Source organism: Pelophylax lessonae (genome assembly GCF_965119305.1).
Source record: "Pelophylax lessonae genome assembly, chromosome: 3".
NCBI classification, from domain to species: domain Eukaryota; kingdom Metazoa; phylum Chordata; class Amphibia; order Anura; family Ranidae; genus Pelophylax; species Pelophylax lessonae.
Genome location: NC_138770.1, coordinates 583084059 through 583109933, shown reverse-complemented (window position 1 = coordinate 583109933; position 25875 = coordinate 583084059).

Below are 25875 nucleotides of genomic sequence, written 5' to 3'. Positions count from 1 at the left end.
GCCCCCTATCTCAGGTGACTTATGGAGGGCAGTATGGGCTCCATCACAAGTGCAAACAGGGATGGCGAAAGTGGGCACCCCTGCCTCGACCCTCTACAAAAGGCACAGAAATCCCACTTCCAATCCTAAGCGCAGCTTTAGTGCATTTGTACAACAGTGAAATCCAGGCTATAAATCGAGGACCGAACCCAATATGCCCTAAATCGGAGGCCATATAGGTCCCGTCCATGTCAAATGCCTTTTCCATATCTAAGGAGACCACCACTCAAATTCCTGAGTTAGGATGAGCAATCTGCAAGTGAGCAAATAATCTCTTTAGATTTGTGTCAGTGGATTTAACAGGCACAAACCCCATTTGATCTATATCAACCAGAGTTGTAATAACCTGTGAAAATCTAACCGCCAACATCCTAGTAAGAATTTTGAGATCCTGGTTGAGCATGGCGATGGGTCTATAGGAGAAGCAGTCCAATGGATTCTTACTCGATTTTGGCAGTATGATTTCATGAGCATCTGACATGGAGTCTGGTCAAACACCATTATCAATACAGTATTGACATAATTTGTGAAGTCTGGGCCCCAAGGTTGCCAACGGAGTCCTCTACCATTTGGCTGAGAAGCCATCAGGGCCAGAAGACTTATGAGGGGGGGAAGGACCTGATGGCCGACTCAATTTTATCCAGGGTAAAGTCTTTATCCGGAAGTTCCACATCCTCAGCCAACAATGTGGGAACAGAGAGGCCAGCTAATAACTTCTCTAAATCATCCGTATTATGGGGGGGGGAATAGGAGCCTATAAAGTACTATAATAATTAACCACTTTCAACGCTGTACCCAAATAAAATTGATGTCCTTTTTTCCCTTTCATTTGGTGCTATTAGATTACCTCTGCAAAAAACAACAAAAAACAAAAAATGAACATTTTGAAAAAAAAAAAACAATATTTTTTACTTTCTGCTATAAAACACACCCAATAAAAAAAGTAAAAAAAAATATTTCTTCATCAGTGTAGGCAAATATGTATTCTGCTACATGTTTCTGGTAAAAAAAAAAAAAAAAAAAGCATGTATTGATGGGTTTGCATAAGGGTTATAGAGTCTACAAAAAAGTGGATATTTTTATGGAATGGAATTTGTATTTTTTTATTTATTTTTTACTAGTAATGGCGGTGATCAGCGACTTATAGCAAGACTGCAACATTGCGGCGGACAAATTGGAAACTAAGTGACACTTTTTGGGGATCAGTGACACCAGTACAGTGATCAGTGCTAAAAAAAACATGCACTGTCACTGTTCTAATGACACTGGCAGGCAAGGGGTTAACATCAGGGGCGATCAAAGGGTTAAATGTGTCCCTAGGGAGTGCTTGCTAACTGTGTGGGGGTCCTTGTACTGTGGGAAGACAGAAATCCATCTTCCCTTGTTACAGAGAGGTGATCTGCCTTGTTTACAAACCCGGAAGAGGCGATCATGTACAGGAGGCACATGATTTTGACTGTACCATATACGTGGGGTGGTCGGCAAGTGATTAAGGAAAGTATCAAAAATTATTTCAGGGTCTGAAGTAAGTCCTCCATTAGGGGTATGAATGCAAGGAATATTAGTTTGTACCTGTTGGTCTGCTACCAACCTGGCCATTTTTGTCACCCTGCTCAAAGATAGATTATGCCCTCTTAACCCAGGATGTCTGAGTCAAATCTTGGATATGAAGTTGTTATTTACCCACCAGCAACTTAGCATATGTGTCAGGAGAGGGAGCCATGGAATGATTAAGCTCACACCTCCTCCTGCAACCACCTCAGGGTAATTTTATAGTCCTGATGGCCTGCCTTAATGGCTGAGATGTATGTTCACCTCAAGCCACCCTGGGCTCAATCTCCATGCACTCCCCCGTATCCACATAGGAAAACCAAAGACCACTGACAGGGGAGTATGATCAGATAGACCCCTTGCAGACTTCACCACTTGTAACATTGGGGCATTGGCAAAAGCCAAATCTATCTGTGAGGAAGTTCCATGTGTTTTAGATAGATAGGAGAAACTCATCCCATATGGGTGTTTCCAATGCCAAAACTCTGTCAGGGACACAGAGGTGGCCCAAGTTCTAAGGCCCAGTGAAGTCCAGTGAAGAGGAATGTATAGAATAAGAGGTGTCTAAGGTGGCATCCAAAATTCCATGACTAGGTGGAGGTGCATGAAGGGAGCCAGCTTACCCACGATGTCATAAAGCACCTGTACCTAAAAAAGCGGAGTAATATATACATTCACCAAAATCAATTTTCATGTAATAAGGTCTGCCACTATAATCAGGTAGTGGCCCCAGCATCTAATTCACTTTGGGTATAGTGCATGGGACGGATTTACTGATCAAAATGGAGACCCCCCCTGGAGTAGATGGCATAAGTGGGATGTATTGCTCTCTCCATACCCATGGGCAGCACAAGGCTAATATCCTATTACCATACAGATTGGTCTCCTGCAAAAACACCTCATGTGGTTTATAGGCTTCAAGTACTGGAAAATCAGGGCACAATTAAATGTATCATTCAAGCCCCTGACATTCCAGGAAACCGATTGTAGTATTAAAAACCAACATGGTTAATCATGGTGAAGAACATAATATAACAGAGAAAAAGCACACAGTCCGAGGTATCATGTGGAAAACATTGGTCATGAATCCAGCAATGCAACAGTAGTAATAAGAGTAATTGCACTAGGAGTCCTTGAACTTTCCCAAAAATGATAAACACCCTGGTGCTGTGTAGCAACCAGCCTGGCATTTAGCCAACTATACACTCAGCTTTTTACCCAAAACCGAACTAGAGAGTGAAATGAAATGTAACTACACCGGGCATGTCCTTATCTCTGGAACTGTTCTCCAAGAAGCCCAGCTGTGGATTACAGGAGAGTTCCAATGAGAAATCGTCCTGGAACAGGAGTACACAAAAATAGAGGCTTTTTAGCTTACAGAGGTCTGGGTCTGCTAACCACCAGTGGAGGGGGGTGGCTCACCCACAGCAGCCGAAGGGGAGGAAGGACCTTTTCCATGCATGCAGGGTCCCGATCAGCTATGCGAGCAGAGGAAAGCAAGATGGTGCCAGCCGGACCTGAACCCCGCCCCTTCAAGTTCCTCCATGGCAATGCATCCTTCAGCTGCTTAACCTGGGCTTTGTGAGACATTATATGTGGCTCAAAAGATGCCCTGCAGCCCAGGGAAGCAGAAAGCCTTGATCATGGCAGACGATAAGCTCACAGTGCTGGAGAATTATTACGGATCTCTGAGCCAGCACCTCCGTCCCAGTTCACATCCCGGCCACTGGACTCCTTTTTAATATAGTGGAAGAGTTACTCTACTCTACCAACATGTGAAATTTGAATGACCTATGGAAGTTAATAAAAAGGTTATGCTTTTTTTTACAGGTGATATAACTGGTATTAGTGAGAAGAGTTACTATAGAGAAAGAGTTACGCTACCAACATGTGAAAAAAGTTATGCAAAAACTTTTGCATTACTTTCAGTAAAGCCCTTGCATATAAATGCTTCTTTTAGGCCGGGATCCCAAATGTGCGGGCACAAGTTTGTGTCTGGGGTCCAATGCGTCCCTGTTCACCGGTTCAGATGCAAATAAGGTCAGAACTTTTGCTTAAATTCGTACCTGAATTGGACCCAAAGACGCACAGGAGCCTTTTTGAATGTGAACCTCAGCCACCCCGGACCTTTGTGAACCAGCTCCATTGAGAGCCTTTAACGATCGCCTGTCATGCAAATCGGATGCGGGGAAATCCACATCCAATTTGCATATGTGTGAATCCAACTCTTACAGAGGATTTAATTGGTAATAGAGACCTTGTGTTAACAGGGTCATTTTAAAGCTAGGTAACTGGAAGTTTCAACAATAGCAACATCTGTAGCACTTTTGTGACAATTGCTCCAGATATGAAGGTCTGATTGTTTCCGAAGGTTATGTTATTAAACCAGTTTAGATTTATAAAAAAAAAAAGCATATTGAAGTTTTTTCTTTAAAAAAAGAAAATGTGCCTGAAATTTAAACAGACTTAGAATTTAGAAATACACAAGCAAAAAAAAAACATTTCAGAGGCATATTGTTTATTTACTATTTCCCCCCACATTTCTTTTCAGGAGCCAGCATGGTGCTGATCACTAGATGATTCATTTGCATGTCGATAGGCAGCCAGTGTAGCAGCTTTCAGATTAGAGACATTCTGCTGCACACTAAAAGGCTCAAAGAACAGAAAGCAAATTTCAATTCTGCCCTCTCTCTTTCCAGTCAGTGCATTCCCAGCCCATGTCTATTGATGAGCACTTGGAACAATACCAAAATGCAGTGTAAGATCAATCTTGCTGTTTACTTCACTGAGCTGAAGGAACAAAGAGCAGCAGAAAAGACTTAAATCCAGCCTCAGTGAAAGAGTGGCTATGAAAGATGAAGGAGGAAGGGGGGGGGGGGTGTTCCTGATGGGCAGTTGCACAGCATAAGCTCATTTGGAAAATAGGCAGCTCCAGCTGAGATAAAACCAATGATGATTTGTACTGTATCTTCAGGAGATAAAAGCACTTCTATCAGAGGCCATTGGAAGTGAACTTCAAACACAGCGGTAAAATCCTGTGTTTCCTACCAGAGAGAGGACAAAAATTCCCATAATTGCTAAGGAGTGTTAAATATCTGATTGTGAGTGTCCTCTCTTTATCTTCCCGTGGTGAAATAATTTATCCAGGTCCCAGCGGAATGTAGTGAGTTCACCTAATAAAACGTTCCGTTAGATACTTTAGTGTCAAATGTAGCATGACTGTTAGTCTATTGTAAATACCGATTATTGTCATTCCAAGCCTATCATTTAAGTCTAAAAAGTGCTGCAAAGAGCCTTCGGCTTAAGCCCTGAAGCTTGAATGCACAGCAAGCTCATGGAAATATGTATTTAGCTGAAAAACCTCATCAAATGTAAATTACAACTAATCATCTAGGGAAAAGATATTTAAATAGAAAACTAATAGTTTGGAGAGACTTTATTGTACAGTTTACACACTTTAAAAAGGGTGTTTTATAGAATTTTTATTATTTATATTTAAACTTTATTTTACAAATAAACATTTAATAGAGGGTGCACCATGAATGGTAATATTATTATTATTATTGTTATTATTGTACAGTATTTATATAGCGCCAACAGTTTGCACAGTGCTTTACAATGTTAGGGCAAACAGTACAGTCACAACACAATTCAATACAGGAGAATGGTCTATAAAGAGAAATAAGACCCCGTGAGCCCTTAATCAAAGAAAGACTCAACTAATGGAACCTTGGTCGGTAAATGGGCATTAACAGTTATGCAGAAAAATGGTAAAAAGTTAATTAACATTGCTTTCTAATGCCTGTTTGGCACTTATGGTAAGGAGAGATTTTTAATTACTATTGTTCAGATGCTTTTAAAATATACCAACGTGACCTTCAGAAGATTTACCTCCCTTCCTGACCGGCCATTTTTTGCGATAAGGCACTGTATCATTTTAGCTGACTAATGCGCAGTCATGCAACGCTATACCCAAACACATGACCGATAAGCTTTTATTTTTTTTTTTACATTTACTAAATCAAAAGAAAAATTAGTACATTAAATATATATATATATATATATATATATATATATATATATATATATATATATATATGGTGTAATTTCAGAACACAGTGTCTATTACAGCCCAAAGAGGGCTGTAATAGATGGCCTTAACTTATATGGAGCATACTGTACATTCTACCAGGGGCTTTTTTCTCAGAAAATAGGTGCAGGAACTGATCCACGATGCCCTAACCCCCCCCCCCAAAAACACACACACACCCTCCAAACTGCACCAAATAGTGGGTGTGGTCAAATTTCACCAACAGTGAGAGGCTCTTAAAGGGGCGCTAAATGCCAGGAGTGCAGTGGAGTTTTTCTTTCTTTTTTTTTTTGGGGGGGTGTTATAGAGTTCTGGAGTGTGCTGCATACAGAGTGCAGAGTTTAGAGCTGTGCTGCATACAGAGTGCAGAGTTCAGAGGTACGCTACACACAGAGTGCAGAGTTCAGCCTTCTTCCAGAGCTGCTTTCCTCTGCATCCCCCATCCACATCTCATTTTCACCCCTCTTCAGGTCTGACCTCTGCATGTTACCCTCTCTTCACTGCCCATATCTTCTCTAACCTCTTTATAAGCTCCACCATCTTCCACAAGTCTTTTTTTTTTTTTTTGCTGTATTAAGCTGAAGCACCCAGCTGGCTCTGGGAGCTGTTGGGAGACAAGCTGTCACTTTAAAATACAGAAGCTGTTTTTACAGGTGATACTGGTGAGCAAGGAGTAGAGGGCCTGAGCCAGAGGTGGTGAAACTGAGTTCCACCAAGTTCCAGCTGAAAAAAAGCCCTGCATTCTATAGCTAAACTCACTTCTTAATAAGTTCCATGTAAGTTTTCTGTAGCCTGTGGGCAAACAAATGCAAGATTTCATGAGCATAGATTTTGTTTATCCACATGACATCTAAGCATAACTGTATGTGCATATACAGTACTATATATTACTAAGTTGGCCCTGTGTGCGTTCCTTATAAAAGAGGCCTACACCAGCATGTGCGGTGTTTTCACTTTCTATTTTCACTATATACACTTTCACTATTTTCACTTTCTAGCGTTAGGCTTCTATTCATTGCATAGGCTTGAAAGTTGTGAGTAGTTTTTCATCTCTGCTGTAAAGAAATGAGGGAAACTCAAGCACAGCTAAGCCCCCATAGCACCACCTCTGTAGCCAGAAGGCAAAAAAAAAAGTAAGCTAGAATGGAAGATACAGTATGTTTGGATGCGGTCTCTTCTTACCTGCATTTTGCACCTTTTTAAAATAAACCCTCAAATTTGTACCCACCCCTTTTTCTCACTCACTGCCTATTTTAATGACTTTAAAAAAGACAGAAAAAATATTTATTTTCAATTAAATAATTCTGCTCAACAGTGTTTCGCACCTCAGTAATGCATACACATGTTTGACATTTTCTTTATGGTTTCTGCGCATCTAGTTTCTCACAAGTTTTGGCTGGAATAGATTTACAGCATTGACTGACACAATTTAAAATTGGCATAAATAGCATGCACTTACGTATTTTCTCATTCACAAACATTAAAGCCCAAAATAGTCACGCGAAGGCTGTTTTCATTTTTAGAGAACTGTTAATGTAAAATGCATACGTGTGAATATATATATATATATATATATATATTTTTTTTTTTTTTTTTTTTAAATATAATAGATAATCTGTATGTCTTTTGAAGCTAAGCCTGAGGTTATGATGAAATGTGAGAAAATGTTTTCTTGCTGTATCTATGAATAACAGAATTGTTGTTCTATATGCATGGTTTTAAAAATTCTTTCAAATAAACATTAATGCAGAATACGGTTATGTTGTCATTCTAAAGTTTTTTCTTTTTATTAAAATAGGCCAGTTTTGCTTAATTGTCACTTTCACGCGAATAACTGCATGTTACTTTAAATTATATAAAATACATAATCATTTTGTACTTGGTTATGTTTATGGGAATAGAGCTAAGGCTACAAAGCACCATTTATTCTATACAGTTTTCCTACAGTCATGGGATAGGTTTACATTTAGTCAAGCATCTTAAAGTTGGTTAAGAATAAATATGTATGGTATGACTTGAGTTAGCTCATGTGGTTAAAATCACAAATATTTCAAAAGAAGTTGTTTTCAAAAAGAATGTTTCTAGGAGTGATACCAATAATTCGGTGCCATGTATAGGAAACTGTGGCCAACTATATCATGTGAGGAATTAAAGATTTTTTTAGCATCTAACATAAGATCAATAAAAAGTATGACAAATGTCACAGTACGAAATAGGAAAACTTAGAAAAGCAGTACAATTCATTAAAGTAGACCTGTATTCAAAAAGTTAAGATTTGTAATCTTATTAAGAAAATCTAGAAGTGTTAATTTTGTCTAAGTAGTACAGTACACTGAACAACCACAGTGTGCTTCCTGGGCTTAGGCACTCCAGTGCCTTGAGTCTCATAGCTGTATGTTTGCAGTATAATATCATCATGGCACTGCTAATCTTACCAGATTTAGAGTGAGATTTGTGTACGGTATGTCACTACTATGCTGCTTACCCCTCTCCTTGCTTGAGAAAAAATGATGTACCTCATTACCTGCAGATTAGATGTAATCCGAACGACCCCCTGATAAGTGTGCGCTAGAACATTTGAACATCACAAAAGTTTGGGAACCGAACAACGAACCCCATTAAAGTCTATTGGACCCAAACTGGAAAAATCAAAAGGGCCCATTTTATAGGCTTATATTCAAGTTATTGGGCATACAAAGGGTATGGGGTCTGGGTACTGCCCTGTGCCCTGGGACATGTATCAATTAAAAAAAGTTTGGAAAAAACAATCATTTTTAAAAGAGCAGTGATTTACTGATGCTTAAATTGAAACAATAAAAATATATAACATTTCTTTAAATATAGTGCCTGGGGGGGTCCCCTTAGTCTTCCTGTAAACTGGTGCATCTGTATCATTTATAGAACCTGCTGCTCAAAAATGACATTTATAAAGCCAAAAAAATGGCATTTTACCTGCAAGCTTTCTTTATTTTATAAACAACAGCTTGGGGAGCCAGTCTGAATGACGAGGCCACAATTTAGTGCACTCGGAACAAGATTAGGGATTTTTTTAATACATTTTGGTGTCTGTTTCGCAGACTTTGGTAGAAGTAACAGGTGCGGATTGGGCTTTGGGTGTTGTTGGTGCCTTCACACCATAATCCTATACAGGTACTCTTGATGAATTTAAGAAATGGCTTTGCTGTCAAATTAAATTACAGTATCTCACAACAGTGAGTTCACCCCTCACATTTTGTAAATATTTTATTATATCTTTTCATGCGGCAACACTGAAGAAATGACACTTTGCTACAATGTAAAGTAGTGAGTGTACAGCTTGAATAACTGTGTACATTTTCTGTCCCCTCAAAATAGCTCAACACACAGCCGTTAATGTCTAAACCGCTGGCAACAAAAGTGAGTACACCCCTAAGTTAAAATGTCCAAATTGGGCCCAAATTGTTAATATTTTTTTGTGTGGCCAACATTATTTTCCAGCACTGCCTTAACCCTCTTGGGCATGGAGTTCACCAGAGCTTCACAGGTTGCCACTGGAGTCCTCTTCCACTCCTCTATGATGACATCACGGAGCTGGTGGATGTTAGAGACTTTGCACTCCTCCACCTTCCATTTGAGGAATCCCCACAGATGCTCAATAGGGTTTAGGTCTGGAGAGATGCTTAGCCAGTCCATCACCTTTACCCTCAGCTTCTTTAGCAAGGCAGTGGTAATTTTGCAGGTATGTTTGGGGTCGTTATCATGTTGGAATACTGCCCTACTGCCCAATTCTCTGAAGGAGAAAGGAGTTCTTGAAAGGAGTAGTGATTATCCGGGATAAAATGTTTCTAGCACCTCTCCATTTACATAGTGCCACAGGGTATGTATGGGTCAGGTTGTCCTATATAAGCCATGTCAGTTATAGCAAAAGGGAGGACCAATATCAAGTTAAACCTTTCTTCAACTGCACATTAAATAGCTTTGTCTAAATCTGCCTTTTTTTTCTTTGTGTCTAAAGGCTGGCATAGTTCATTTTGTTTTGGAAAAGCCTGCCTCTGGAGAATTGGGATTTTCCCTGGTAGGAGGCGAATATGGTATATTTGTGAAATCCATCAGTCCTGGGGGTGTAGCTCACAGAAAGATCATGCTCTGCTTCGGTATGTCAAAGCACATGTTGGCATTCATTGTTTCCTCAATGAACTGTAGCTCCCCAGTGCCTGCAGCACTCATGCAGCCCCAGACCATGACACTCCCACCACCATGCTTGACTGTAGGCAAGACACACTTGTCTTTGTACTCCTCACCTGGTTGCCACCACACACACTTGATACCATCTGAACCAAATACGTTTATTTTGGTCTCATCAGACCACAGAACATGGCTCCAGTGTTCCATGTCCTTAGTCTGCTTGTCTTCAGCAAACTGTTTGCAGGCTTTCTTGTGCATCATCTTTAGAAGAGGCTTTCTTCTGGGACGACAGTCATGCATACCAATCTAATGCAGTGTGGGCATATGGTCTGAGCACTGACAGGCTGACCCTCCACCCCTTCAACCTCTGCAGCAATGCTGACAGCACTTATACATCTATTTCCCAAAGACAACCTCTGGATATGATGCTGAGTATGTGCACTCAACTTCTTTGGAGGACCATGGCGAGGCCTGTTCTGAGTGGAACCTGTCCTGTCAAACCGATGTATGGTCACCATGCTGCAGCTCAGTTTCAGGGTCTTGGCAATCTTCTTACAGCCTAGGCCATCTTTTTGTAGAGTAACAATTCTATTTTCAGACCCTCAGAGAGGTCTTTGCCATGAGGTGCCATGTTGAACTTCCAGTGACCAGTGTGAGAGAGTGAGTGCGATAACACAAAATTTAACACACCTGCTTCTCATTCCCACCTGAGACCTTGTAACACTAACGAGTCACATGACACCGGGGAGAGAAAATGGCTAATTGAGCCCAATTTGGACATTTTCACTTAGGGGTGTACTCACTTTTGTTGCCACTGCCAGTGGTTTAGACATTATTGGCTTTCTGTGGTATTTTGAGGGGACAAGGAATTTACACTGTTATACAAGTTGTACACTCACTACTTTACATTGTAGCAAGGTGTGTAATTTCTTCAGAGTTGTCACATGAAAAGATATTATAAAATATTTACAAAAATGTGAGGGGTGTACTCACTTTTGTGAGATACTGTATATGCACCTGTCAAACAGGTGTGGACAAATTGGTCTTTGGGTGTTCATTTTGCCCATGAAACCTATACTTGAAAAATGTCTTTGCAATAAAATCAACACCAACAAAGCTAGGCAACCTAAACAGTTTTGCACAGATTCCACATCCCAAAAACACTTAATCAGCAACACTGGCTTTAGTGGTTTGATAGCTGCTGCTAATCCAGGAATAATTTATTTTGATAAATTTCAGCCGGTCAACTGAGTCTATGGACAGACGCTCTCTTTTATCTGTCATGAAACCTCCGGCAGCACTGAATGCCCATTTGGAAAGCACGCTGGATGCAGGGCAGCCCAGCAGCTCAATTGCATACTGGGCAAGTTCTGCCCAGTGATCTATTCTCATGACCCAGTAACCCAGTGGATTGTCAACTGGAAAGCTCTCCATTTATGTTTTTACCCCTATAAAATCTCCCACTATATGAAGCAGATGCTACCGATGGGATGTGGAAGCTGACAGCCCTGGGTGCCGAGGACTAAAAAAATTTTAACATGCGTCACTGAGGTGGCCCCCTTACATCGCTTCTCTCTTGACCAACAGAAGCCTCAAAACGTACTTTTTCATGAGACTGTAACCTACCAGAGTCTGAAAATATGTTACATAAACTCCTCTTTAGGGTGTCCTCAAGATATTTCATCCTCTGCTCCCTCTGTGGGGACAGGATGAGTTCCAAGTCTTTCCCCTTGTAACGGTGGTCAAGGAGGGTTGCCAACCAAAAGTGATCCTTGCCTTGATGCCATAAATTCTCGAATCTTTTCACAGGCTTTGAAGAATGAGGGAGGCCATGCTAAGTCATGAGAAGCAGAGTCCTCATGGTCACTGAGGATTACAGTAACTGGAAGTGCCTCCCCCAAGCCACCAACTAATTCCAAGGGTTCTGGGGACAGAAGACTATCTCTTAAGGTTTAATATATGTCTTCCTCTGCTTTAGTACCTCAAAAACTACCAGAATCCTCCTCCTCCACCTCCCTCTATCTCGTGTGTTCTGTGGCATCAAAAGAATGGTGTCTGCATAAAGCGGCCTTGAGAGAAAAGGAAGTCCTCCTCTTCCTCCCACTGCTCTGCCTTGAGTGCCCTGTCTATATTGCCACACAGAGTCTGCTCCAGCAGGAACACAACAGGGATTGTGTCACTGATGCATGCATTGTCACTGGTCAGTATCCTTGTTGCCTCCTCAAATGGTGACAGTACAGTGCATCCTTTATCAGCAGCCATTGGCTTGGAGAAAAAAAGCTAAGCCTTAAGCCTGTTGTTGTGCCATACTCACACAGGTACTTGTTGACAGCCCTCTGCTGCATGTGTAGCTGCTGCAGCATTGCCAATGTTGAGTTCCACCTGGTGGGCATGTCACAAATCAGGCGGTTTACAGGCAAGAGAAATTCCTGATGAATTTCAGCCAACCAAGCACTGGCTGTGCATGACCACCAGAAATAGCTACAGACTCTTCTGGCCTGCTTTAGCAGATCTTCCAACCCTGGGTACCTGTTTAAGAAATGCTACACCACCAAATTAAGGACTAGTGATGGACGAACATCGGACGCGGCGGTTCGCAAACGTGATCCGCAAACTTTCTCAAATGTTCGCGAACCGCAAGTTTGCGGTGGACCCCATTCACTTTAATAGCAGGCGAACATTAAAAACCTCCAGGTCATATTTGCAACCACAAGATACTTACTAGATGTGCACACATAGTCCCACAACATGGACACTGACATACCAGAAGTATTGCTATTGGAAAAGTTGCCCTAACATTTTTTTTCAGCCAAAATATATATATATATATATATATATATATATATATATATATATATATATATATTGTCACGGAACCATGAACCAAACGTACAACAACAGATAAGTGAAAATAAGAAGGCTTTATTGAAAATCAAGCTGTAAAGCAAAAGTCCAAACGGATGGCGAAACCGAGGCAGAGTCCTTGCGAAGCCAGAGGTCAGGAACCAGGAGGGTAGTCAGACGAAGCCGGGATCAGGAACCAGCAGGGTAGACAGACGAAGCCAGGATCAGGAACCAGCAGGGGAGTCAGACGAAGCCAGAATCAGGAACCAGAAGCAGCAGCAGTCTTAGAAGCATGTGAACACAGGAGGACCAAGCAAGGAACTAAAGCCACAGACCTCCTATATATATGAGCTAGGCATCCAGCTCCTCCCAGTGGGAAGGAGGAGCCGCAGAGTAGGAGGCTACAAGAAACCCAGAAACCAAGATGGCCGCCAGCACATGTCAAACGAAGGAGAACAGCAAGAAGGTAAGACCATGACAGTACCTCCCCCTCAAGGGCCCCTCCTCCGCGGAGTAAAGAACGGTTTCTGAGGGAAGCGTGCGTGGAAGGCACGGAGCAAGGCAGGAGCATGGACATCTGTGGAGGGAACCCAGGAACGCTCCTCTGGACCATAACCACGCCAATGAACCAAAAACTGCACCCGACCGCGGACCAGGCGTGAGTCCAGGATATTGCTCACCTCATACTCCTCATGATTGCCCACTTGGACCGGACGAGGCCGAGGAACCGAGGAAGTGAAACGATTACACACCAGTGGCTTCAACAGGGAGACATGAAACACGTTGGAGATCCGCATGCCAGGAGGAAGCGCAAGGGCATAGACTACCGGGTTTACCCTGCGAAGCACTCGGAAGGGACCAACAAAGCGAGGCGCCAGCTTGGGAGTGGGCACTCGAAGGTTGAGGTTGCGGGTGGACAACCATACACGGTCTCCGGCCTGGTAGGAAGGAGCAGGCGCTCGTCTGCGATCAGCCTGGAGTCTCTGGCGCTGCGCAGAGACCTCAAGGGACTTCTGGATCTGTACCCAAGAAGCACGTAGGACGGAAAGATGATCCTCCACAGCCGGAATATCCTGGGGAGAGAATACCTCCGGTAACACGGCAGGTTGGAACCCATAATTGGCCATGAAGGGAGACGTCCCAGAGGAAGAGTTCACCGCCGTGTTCCTGGCAAACTCAGCCCAAGGCAGGAGGTCAACCCAATTGTCTTGGTGATCGGAGACATAGCAACGAAGGAATTGCTCCAAGGCCTGATTGGATCGTTCTGCGGCCCCATTGGACTGAGGGTGGTAGGCCGAGGAGAAGGAGAGATGAATCCCCAACTGGGAGCAAAAGGCGCGCCAGAACCTGGACACAAACTGACTCCCCCGATCCGACACAATCTCCTTGGGCAAACCGTGCAACCGGAAGACCTCCCTGGCAAAAATCGTGGCCAACTCCTGTGCAGAGGGTAACTTCTTGAGAGGAACACAGTGGCACATTTTGGAAAACCGATCCACAATCATGAGAATGACCGTATGACCTCGGGATGCAGGGAGGTCCACAATGAAATCCATCCCCAGGTGTGACCATGGGCGCTCCCCGGTGGCTATGGGTTGCAGAAGGCCCAACGGAAGGTGCCGAGGGGACTTACTCTGGGCACAAACAGAGCATGCCGCTACATATGCGGCGATGTCGGAAGTTAGGGAAGGCCACCAGAACAGACGTGAAACAGCCCAGGACAGCTGATTCTTTCCAGGATGCCCCGCGGTCTTGGAGTTATGGTAGGTTCGCAACAACCGAGTGCGCAACTCCTCAGGCACAAAACATCTGCCGTTGGGTCTCCCAGAGGGAGCACCAGATTGAGCCGCCAAAATCTGCTCACCCAGGGGAGAGGTCAGGCTGGTGCGAATGGCGGCCAGGATCTGATTCGGAGGTATGACCGAAGTCGGAATCGACTCCTCCCTGGACAGGTCGGAGTACTGCCGTGATAAGGCATCTGCCCTGATGTTCTTGGAACCGGGTAGGTAGGAGACCACGTAATTAAAACGTGACAAGAACAGAGCCCATCTGGCCTGACGTGGTGTCAATCTCTTGGCCTCAGAAAGGTAGGTCAGATTTTTGTGGTCCGTCAGGATGAGGACCGGAACCACCGAACCCTCGAGCAAGTGCCTCCATTCTTTAAGGGCCTGCACGATGGCCAATAACTCCCTGTCACCAATCTGATAGTTGCACTCCGCGGAAGACAGTTTCCGGGAGTAAAACCCACAAGGAAGCAGAGGACGCTCTGGTGTTCTATGCTGAGACAGAAGGGCGCCTACTCCCGTCTCAGACGCATCCACCTCGAGGACAAAGGGCAACCCAGGGTTGGGATGCGACAGAATCGGAGCCGACACAAAGGCGGACTTTAGAGCCTCAAAAGCTCGGATGGCCTCGAGCGGCCAGACCTGGGAATTACTGCCCTTCCTGGTCAGATCCGTGAGAGGCTTGGCTAGCATGGAAAAGTCCCTGATGAACTTCCGATAATAATTGGCGAAGCCCAAAAAGCGCTGCAGGGAGCAAAGACCACTGGGCTGGGGCCACTGTAAGACAGCCGAAACCTTCTCAGGATCCATGGAGAACCCCTCAGCGGAAATGATGTAACCTAAGAAGGTTACCTGGGATCGGTGAAATTCGCATTTCTCAAGCTTACCGAACAGCTTGTTCTCTCGTAACCGTTGCAACACTCGTCTGACATCCAGAATGTGGGTCTCCATGGATTCAGAATATACCAAGATGTCATCCAAATAGACCACCACACACTGCTGCAACAGGTCACGGAAAACATCGTTGATGAATTCCTGAAAGACTGCGGGCGCATTGCACAACCCAAAGGGCATAACCAAGGATTCATAATGACCGGTCCTGGTGTTAAACGCGGTCTTCCACTCATCGCTCGCCTTGATCCTTACGAGGTTATATGCTGCCCTCAGGTCGAGTTTGGTAAAGACCGTGGCCCCTTTAAGGCGATCGAACAGCTCGGAAATCAAGGGTATCGGGTAAGCGTTCTTGATCGTGATGCGATTGAGACCCCTGTAATCGATGCAAGGCCTCAACTCACCGCCCTTCTTTTTCACAAAGAAAAATCCAGCCCCTGCCGGGGACGAGGATTTGCGAATGTGTCCGCGTGAAAGCGCCTCCTTCACGTACTCCTCCATGGCCTCATTCTCCGCTACCGACAGTGGATAGACCTTGCCACGAGGAGGAACGGCACCAGGTTGTAACTCGATGGCACAATCGTATGGGCGGTGCGGAGGTAGGGCAACCGCGCGCACCTTATCGAATACATCCCGGTACTCCTCGTATTCAGGAGGCAACAGAGAGCCCGAGGAAGTACACAGCAACTTGACAGGCCCATGGATGCAACTAGCCCCACACTGTGGTGACCACGAGAGGATCTCGGCCGATCTCCAATCGAAAGTCGGATTATGCTTCTGGAGCCAGGGGTACCCCAAGACCACCGAGTAGTGTGGAGACGAAATAACCTGGAAGCAGACCGACTCTCTGTGAACGGCACCAATGGCTATCCCCACTGGAAGGGTCTCATGAGTCACGTGTGGCGGCAGAAGGGGTCTGCCGTCTATCGCCTCAAGAGCCAGTGGAGAACCTCGGGCCTGCAGAGGAATGGAATTGGCGGCAGCGAACACACTATCAATGAACAAACCACCAGCACCAGAGTCCACCAACGCCTGGGTCGTCACTGAGCCCCCGACCCAGGAGAGGACAACAGTGATCAGTGGTTTGTCAACACGGGAAACCGGGGACGAGGAGACTCCACCCAAGATCTGCCCCCGACAGGATCTCAGGTGCGAGCTTTTCCCGGACGGTTCGGACATACCAACCGAAAATGCCCACCGAGACCACAGTACATGCATCGGCCCTCGCGTCTCCGGAGTACCCTCTCCCCCTCGGACAGGCGAGCAAAGCCCAGCTGCATGGGTTCATCCCCAGCCAAGTCATCCCCAGGAGGCGTGGGAGGAGAGGGAGGCACGGGTGGGACAGCAAAGGTAGGCGCCAATCTGTTAGGAGGCCTCCGCAGACTCTCCTTAAAGGAAGGTCTCTCCCTGAGTCTGGTGTCAATCAAAATCAGGAAAGAAATAAGAGACTCGAGCTCCACTGGTAGGTCCTTAGCTGCAACCTCATCCTTCAAGGCATCCGAGAGACCATGAGAGAAAGCAGCGACCAGAGCCTCATTATTCCAGCCCACCTCTGCTGCCAGGGTACGAAACTCAATGGCGTATTCAGCTACGGATCGTGAACCCTGTCTGATGGACATAAGGAGCTTCGCAGCAGAGGCAGCACGAGCCGGCACATCGAATACCCTCCGAAGAGAAGCAACAAAACCGGAAAACTCGGCAACCACCGGATTGTTGTTCTCCCATAAAGGGCTGGCCCAGGCCAAGGCCTTGTCCGAGAGCAGCGAAATTAAGAAGCCCACCTTTGATCTCTCAGTAGGAAAGGCATGTGGCAGCAACTCGAAATAAATGCCTACCTGGTTAAGGAAACCTCGGCACTGAGTTGGCTCTCCCCCAAAGCGCTGTGGAAGGGGGGCAGAACCGGTCATACCCCGAAACACCGCAGGCGCAACAACAGGTGTCGGGGTAGACTCTGGCGCAACAACCGGAGCGGCAGTAGGAGCGGGCCCAGGAGCGACAACCGACCCATCGGCAGCGGGAGCGAAATGAGCTGTGCGTTCAAGCAGGGTTTGCAACGCCACGGCGAACCGACCCAACAGGTGATCCTGCTGATCAAGTCTGGCAACCAGCGTGGGTAGCGAGGATGGCCCTGTACCGTCAGAATTCATGGCTTGGTCCTAATGTCACGGAACCATGAACCAAACGTACAACAACAGATAAGTGAAAATAAGAAGGCTTTATTGAAAATCAAGCTGTAAAGCAAAAGTCCAAACGGATGGCGAAACCGAGGCAGAGTCCTTGCGAAGCCAGAGGTCAGGAACCAGGAGGGTAGTCAGACGAAGCTGGGATCAGGAACCAGCAGGGTAGACAGACGAAGCCAGGATCAGGAACCAGCAGGGTAGTCAGACGAAGCCAGAATCAGGAACCAGAAGCAGCAGCAGTCTTAGAAGCATGTGAACACAGGAGGACCAAGCAAGGAACTGAAGCCACAGACCTCCTATATATATGAGCTAGGCATCCAGCTCCTCCCAGTGGGAAGGAGGAGCCGCAGAGTAGGAGGCTACAAGAAACCCAGAAACCAAGATGGCCGCCAGCACACGCAAACGAAGGAGAACAGCAAGAAGGTAAGACCATGACATATATATATATATATATATATATATATATATATTCTAAATCAGCCAGAACTGACAGCAGCCGGTAAATACATAATACATATAGGGTCCATTCACATGTCTGTAAAATGGGTCCACATCCATTCCACAATTTAGCGGAACGTTTACAGACTCATTGATTTTCAATGTCAGTCTCAAAAATTAGGCATTCACAGGATAAAGAAGTAAGTGTTGGCCAGTACAGGCCCCAAAAATTAGCCAAAAGGCATTCACCTGACAGCAAAGAACTTTGTATTCTGTGGCTGGAGGTAAATTAGGCATTTACAGGATACAGAAGTAAGTGTCGGCAAATACAGGCCCCAAAAATTAGCACACAGGCATTCACCTGACAGCAAAGAACTTTGTATTCTGTGGCTGGAGGTACATTAGGCATTAACAGGATACAGAAGTAAGTGTCGGCCAGTACAGGCCCCAAAAATTAGCCAACAGGCGTTCACCTGACAGCAAAGAACTTTGTATTCTGTGGCTTGAGCTACATTAGGCATTAACAGGATACAGAAGTGTCGGCCAGTACAGGCACCAAAAATTAGCCAACAGGCGTTCACCTGACAGCAAAGAACTTTGTATTCTGTGGCTGGAAGTACATTAGGCATTCACAGGATACAGAAGTAAGTGTCGGCCAGTACAGGCCCCAAAAATTGGCCCACAGACATTCACCTGACAGCAAAGAACTTTGTATTCTGTGGCTGGAGGTTCATTAGGCATTCACAGGATACAGAAGTAAGTGTCGACCAGTACAGGTCCCAAAAGTTAGCCCACAGGCGTTGTATTCTGTGGCTGGAGGTTGCTGTGTGGAGCAGGGACAGGCTGTATAGTGACACAAGTCGCTAGCTAATTGGTCCACAAAAGTATTTTGTCAGTGTAGGGAGAGGTTTCTGTGTGGAGCTGGGACAGACAGTAGCAATTAGGCATTCAACGGACATAAAAGGCCTTTTATGCCGCTGTATTTACCTAAGACAGGGACCATGAATTTGTTATGGGTGGTGGCGGATATATGTGGCCTGTCATGAGGAATTTGAATCAAACATGGTCTACTGGTCACATGGGTTGAATTCCTCCGAGATCCATGCCTCATTCATTTTTAGAAATGGTAGTCAACACTGTCGTGAGCTAGGCGAGTGAGCTTATCGGTCACGATCCCCCCTGCTGCGCTGAATGTCCTTTCGGACAGGACACTGGATGAGGGGAAAGCCAACAGTTCCATTGCAAATTGTGCAAGCTCTGGCCAGAGGTCAAGAATGACCCAGTAGTCCAGGGGTTCATCACTTCTCAGAGCATCCACATCGGCCGTTAACCCAATGTAGTCAGACACCTGTCGGTCTATGCGTTCCCTGATGCTGGAGCCTTTGCAGTCAACACATAAGTCACGGTAAGCCCAACACTCACCTAGGGACAATCCGCTGGATGGATGGAAAATAGGGTTTCCATCTGTCCAGATTTGACGGATCTCCGCTGACATCCGATGCCCCATAGACATGCATGGGGGGACCGTTCAGATCAGCTAAAAAAATGGACAGGAGGATCTGAACGGTCTGCCTGTGTGAAAGGGGCCTAAGAAGGCACCTGGACTCCCATCACCGAGCCCAGTGGGAGCAACGCCATCAGAACCCACAAAGTCACACTCCAGGCTCTTCTCCTTCTCTGCTCTCCTCACAATTGTCCTCCACCCCACCTTCCATCATGCCATTCTCACGTTTTTCTAGAAAAAGGCAGGCTTCCGTGGCCCAAATGTGCGAGCGTAAAAAAATTATCACGCCGGATAACCTTCTTGCCCAACAGTTGACCGCTGGCTTGTCAGAACTGATAGCCTGCCAACTACTGCCATATAAACTGGTGGACTCTGAGGCCTTTTGAAAATTTGTGGCCATTGGAACACCACTATGGAAGGTCCCAGGAAGAAAATATTTCTCACAGAAGAGCATCCCAGAGCTATATGGCCATGTTTAGCGGCAAGTGAATGTATCTCTGGCACACAGTGTCGGTGCCAAGATACATCTGACCACAGACACGTGGTCTAGCAAACCAGGGCAGGGAAGGTACATAACTTTTACTGCCCACTGGGTGAACCTTCTGATGGCCGTCAAGCATGTAACCCGTGGCACCCGTGTAGATTTGGTTTTATCGCCAGGGATTGCATGCAGGCCTGCCTCTTCTTCTCCTCCTCCTGCTCCATCCTCCCTCTCCTCCTCGGCTGACCCCTCCTTTTCCGCTGCTACCGTCTCTTCCGCTGCGCCACCCAAGATCCCCAGAACCTCTTCGGCATGCCAGGTGAGATGTTGCCATCCTGTGCTGCATCTGTTGTGCCTGGAATCCAAGAGCCACACTGGTCCTGCACTCCTTTCAGCTTTGCATTTACAGGCAGATCAGTGGCTAACACCGCTCAATTTGACAGTTGGTAAAGTGGTGTGCAACAATGGTGCCAATCTGCTGAGCGTGCTGAAACAGGGCAAAATTACGCACGTGCCATGCATGGCACGTGTCCTGAACTTGGTTGTGCAGCGATTCGTTGTCAAATAACCTGGGGTCCAGGACGTCTTGCGGCAGGCCAGGAAAATCTCGGCCCATTTCAGAAGATCTTACACAGTCATGGCTCGCCTTGCTGACATTCAGCGGCGACACAACCTGCCAGTCAGACGCCTTATTTGTGACTGCCCAACGCGATTGAACTCAACCTTGTATATGCTTGATAGGCTGCTCCAGCAGAAACATGCAGTTAACGACTACCTGTACGAACTCTGAGGCAGGACAGGTCCTGGGGAGCTTGGGTTTTTTTACCGCGCCAGTGGCTGCTCATGCGTGACGCATGCAGACTTTTGCAGCCATTTTATGAGATCACCAAACTGGTCAGTCACAGCCAGGGCGCCATCAGTGACATCGTACCTTACGCCTTCTTTCTGGAGCATGCATTGCGTCATGTCATTGATCAAGCCATCGAGGTGCAGGAGCTGGAAGATGAGGAAGTCACAATGCTGGATGAATATAGAAAGCATACTGTATTATAGTGGATTTGTATTGTGCAGCATTGTGACTGGTGAGCGGTTCTGCAGCGATACTACAACTACAAAGAGTGACAAACGCAGTTTGAAAAAAGTATTATAACTGAAGTGATAGACCAGTGGCCCCCCAAAATGACAGATTGAAGTGGGGGTGTAATATAACAATATACTTTCATAATAGTGTATTTGGGTACTGCAGAAATTTTGCCTCTGCATCATCGATGTCACCTTCCCCACCACTAACATTAGAGATCTCGGAGTAGGCAGCAACAGCGGGGACCAACCTCCTTCGGCTGATCTGGGTACTGTCGTTAGAGTGCTGAGTGGCGTCTGTTGCTACCTCCTCTTCCTGATCCGATGCCAAGAATGGCTGTGCATCGTAAATGTATTGTGATGGATCGGAAAATAATTCCTGTGACTCAAGCGGAGGGTATATGGTGGTAGTGGTGGTGTTGGTGGTGGTGTCTTTGGGGGTGCACACAGCAGAGAGTGAAGAGGGTGCAGATAGAGAGGATGAGGAGGGGGCAGAAGAGGAAGGCTGAGTGAGCCACTCAGCCAAGTCTGGTGCGTCCTTTGACATAATCGAAAGCACCTTCTGCAACTTCCAACTTTGGCTCCGGCCTAGGGCTCCTGCCCTACCCCTACCACCCATGCGGAAGGGCCTGCCTCTTCCTCTGCCTGTCATTTTTTAAAGGACCCTGTGACAAAAGTCTCTAGAGAAGTGCAGTATATGTGGAAGAAGGTATATAACACCCCGCTTCAATCTGTCATTTTGGGGAGCCACTTGATAATCACACCAGTTATGAAAAATATTTTCTAGTAAATTTTGTCACTGTGTGTAGCAGAGTTAACGCAGTGAAAGAGGCAACATTTCTGCAGTACCCAAATACACTATTATGAAAGTATATTGTTATATAACACCCCGCTTCAATCTGTTGTTTGGGGGGGGGGCACTGGTTTATTACAACAGTTATGAAAAATATTTTCTAGTAACTTTTGTCACTGTGTGTAGCAGAGTTAACGCAGTGAAAGAGGCAAAGTTTCTGCAGTACCCAAATACACTATTATGAAAGTATATTGTTACATAACACCCCGCTTCAATCTGTCATTTTGGGGGGCCACTGGTTTATCACACCAGTTATGAAAAATATTTTCTAGTAACTTTTGTCACTGTGTGTAGCAGAGTTAATGCAGCGAAAGAGGCAAAATTTCTGCAGTACCCAAATACAATACATTATGCTTTCTATATTAGAAAGTATGGTATGCAGCGCTTAATATGAAAATCACAAAAACAGTCACTGATAAAAGTAATGATTTCCATAATACATCAGGATATGCTTAAAAGCAATACAGGAAAAGTCCATGGAGAGAGGGAGTCCAATGAGAAGCTCAAGATACAGGTGAATAATTAGAAGATGTGACCTCCACCAAACACCAGTGGTGGAGGTCACATCTTCTAATTCATCACCTGTATCTTGAGCTTCTCATTGGACTCCCTCTCTCCATGGACTTTTCCTGTATTGCTTTTTAGCATATCCTGATGTATTGTGGAAATCATTACTTTTATCAGTGACTGTTTTTGTGATTTTCATATTAAACGCTGCATACTCTGTTTTCATTTTTCTTGGGTTGAGGTGCAACAACTTTTTATGCTAGCAGCTGATATTGTATACACATTTTATTTGATTTAGCGCAGTATAATCTGTTTTTAATATTAGAAAGTATGTTATAGGTGTATTACACCCCTATATACTGCACACCAAACAATAGTACCAAACAATAGCACCACACCGACATCGCATGTAATTTTAGGAGCAGTGCGCTCTGAATTACATGCGATCTCTGTGATCGCATCAGTGTAAACCGGCACTTATGTTTGCATGATCGGCGGACAGCGAACGAGCAAAGTTTGCCGCAAACTGACCGCCGGGAGAACCGCAAGGCCATCTCTATTAAGGACATGTGCCAAGCAACTAAAGCACTGCATGGCATATTTTAGCCTGACTCATTAAATTGCCCCATGAATGCTAAGTGGGTACTGATGGTTCAAAGGACAACTCAGCAGAGGACGGTATGGAAGAGGAGGAGGGGGTGGAGCTGACAAATCTCACATTATCACCACCAGCTGTATAGAGAGGTGGCGGTACAACAAGCTTTAGCACTGAGCCCTGTCCTGCATCCTTCCAAGTTGCAAGAAAAGTTACCCAGTGTGCTGTGAATGAAATATATCATCCCTGACCATGCTTGCTGAACCATGTGTCAGCGGTAACGTGGACCTTGCGGCTGTAGGGGAAACCCCAAAACTCATGGGTTTCAGTAACATTTTGACTGTTGAAGCCAGATTGAAATATAGATGTATTTATTTTACAAACAGGTAGGCAGAAATACATGTTTGGAGAGCAATACAGTAACATAGTGTTGGTTTCAAAACAATTGCTCTGACTGGCTAGGAAGCCTAAAACAATTTATATGGTCTGTGGTGGGTGGCAACTGGCAACTATCTAAAGTTTCTTTGAAGTCAAATCTGGTGAAACTGATTGAAATGCCTAATATTTGTTTACATAGGCTTGTCACTTCCAGTGGCTGTTTGAGGAAAAGGCAGAGATAGCAATATTTACAGCTGGAGGTGTAAATGGTATTTGAACACAACAGCTGTAAATATTATACAATGTGACTTCTAACAACATATACATCCAATATATCTGCATAATCATAAATACATGTTTGATAATCATAAATAAATGTTTGATAAATAAAATGGCTGCTCCATTACCCGATCACAGCTAACTGCCTTGCCCAACGATGCCACAACATTGCCTTCCATGTGATGATACAGAGTTGGAATGGCCTTACGTGAATAGAAATAGCAACTGGGAACCTGCCACTGTGGTACAGCACATTCTGCAAATTCATGGAAGGGGGCAGAATCAACCAGACAGAAAGGAAGGAGTTGTAAAGCCAGCAACTTTGATAAGCTATATAAGAACCTGAAAATAATAAATAATAATAATTCAATTAGCTGAAATTTAGACCCTGGGCATGCGGGTGGCAGTGACTGTATTTATTTTTTCGCTGCAGCAGCTGGGGCAGAGAAATTTGCCTTCTATATGCTACAGCTGGTGGTGTGCTGCTAGCAGACATGCTGCAAGGACCAGTGACACCCTTTGCTATTCCATCATCCCTGTTAGTGGAGGCTGCTGAAAGGTCATGAAATAAAGCGGGGTAAACCTGAAAGCTGAGGAGGAGTGAGGTGGCTTTCAGGTGCTATTGCCAATGGGCTAAGTGGTGGGAGGTTAAATGCCTTCTCAAGCATGTGGCACCCAAATGGCTGGTGTTTTTGCCACACTTGATTTGCTTGAGGCAAAGTTTGAAAATTGCAACAGTGCAATCGGCTGCACATGTGCAAAAAAAGGCTTAGACAGCTGAGCTGTGGGAAGTGGGCCAGGAGATAACAGCTCCACAATGTGAAAGAATAGGTTGGTTTCTCTCTACTCTTCCATGATGACTGCCTCCCCTGTTCTCCATTGTTCTCCCCTCTCTGTATGCTCATGTTCCGACCTTCCTCAAGCTCAGAACAAACATCAGAATCGAGTAAGGCCTGTGCATCATCAAGGAGCAAGTGGCTGATGCTGTGTTTAAATAACTAAACTGACTCCTCCATGCATTATTCTGGGGCTATGGCAGGGCAGACAAAGAGGCAGAATTAGAAGCTCTGGCAGCTGCGGTGGACTGTGCACTTGTCTCTGCTTGGATGATAGAGGATGAGGAGGATGAGGATGGTTTAGTAAGCCAGTCCACCACCTCCTCTGCATGATGTGGCTGGATAGCACGGGAAACATCACAAAACATTGGAAATAGTGCCCTGCTGACACAGATGCTGCTGGCCCCCTCACAGTGCCGTGAGAACATCTGCCTCTCCTTTTTGGCCTTCCAAACGTGATGGGGGGGGGCTTATTACCAAAATGTAATAGAGATGGGAAAATGTGTACTTGGATGCACTTTAATCAATGAAAAGTGAAGTTTGGTGCACTTTAAGTTGAGTACTCACTACACAGACACACTCCATTGGCACACTGCAAAATACTGCAGTAAAACTGCACTGACACACTTAAATATACTGCAGAAAATGTGCACCAATGCACTTCAATATACTGCAGTAAAAGTTCACTAACGCACTTCAATATGTTGCAGTAAAAGTATAATGACGCACTTCAATATACTGCAGTAAAAGTGCAGTAATGCAATACTGCGGTAAACCTGCCCTGACACACCAAACTGACACTAAAAGTAAAAAGAAAGGTTGCACTACTCTCACACTGCACATCACTATATTCACACTACGCTGACACTCTACACTCACAATAGAATCACAATAGCACACTATAGCACACTAACTTGCTAGTAGCAATGGACAAAGCCCTGTCATATCTATTTTCACTCAAATATCACACTGCAAATGGCTGTTCTGGGAACCTTTAATAGTGTGGGGTGGGTCTTTGAGCAATGAGCCATGATTGGGCACAGTCATCATTACCTTCTCCAATCATGGCTCTGATATTGTTCTGTGCCTTGAATGGGCAAAGCCTTGATTGCTTCAGCCAATCAGGGCTTCCAATGCACTGTGCAGTGTGCAATGCATTTGGGGGGCGTTTGGCGGGCCGAACAAATGGTCAAATGCCCTCACAGTTTTGGCGTTCGCCAAACGGGCGAGCAACCAATGTCTGGGCAGAAATTATTCTTGGCCTGAACTGTTCGCCCAAAACTACTGCAGATCAAGCATCAGCCTGATCATGGCACATTCATTTAGTTACCTGTATTTTCTCTACTTCCCCTGATGCTTCTTAATCATTACCCCACCAGTC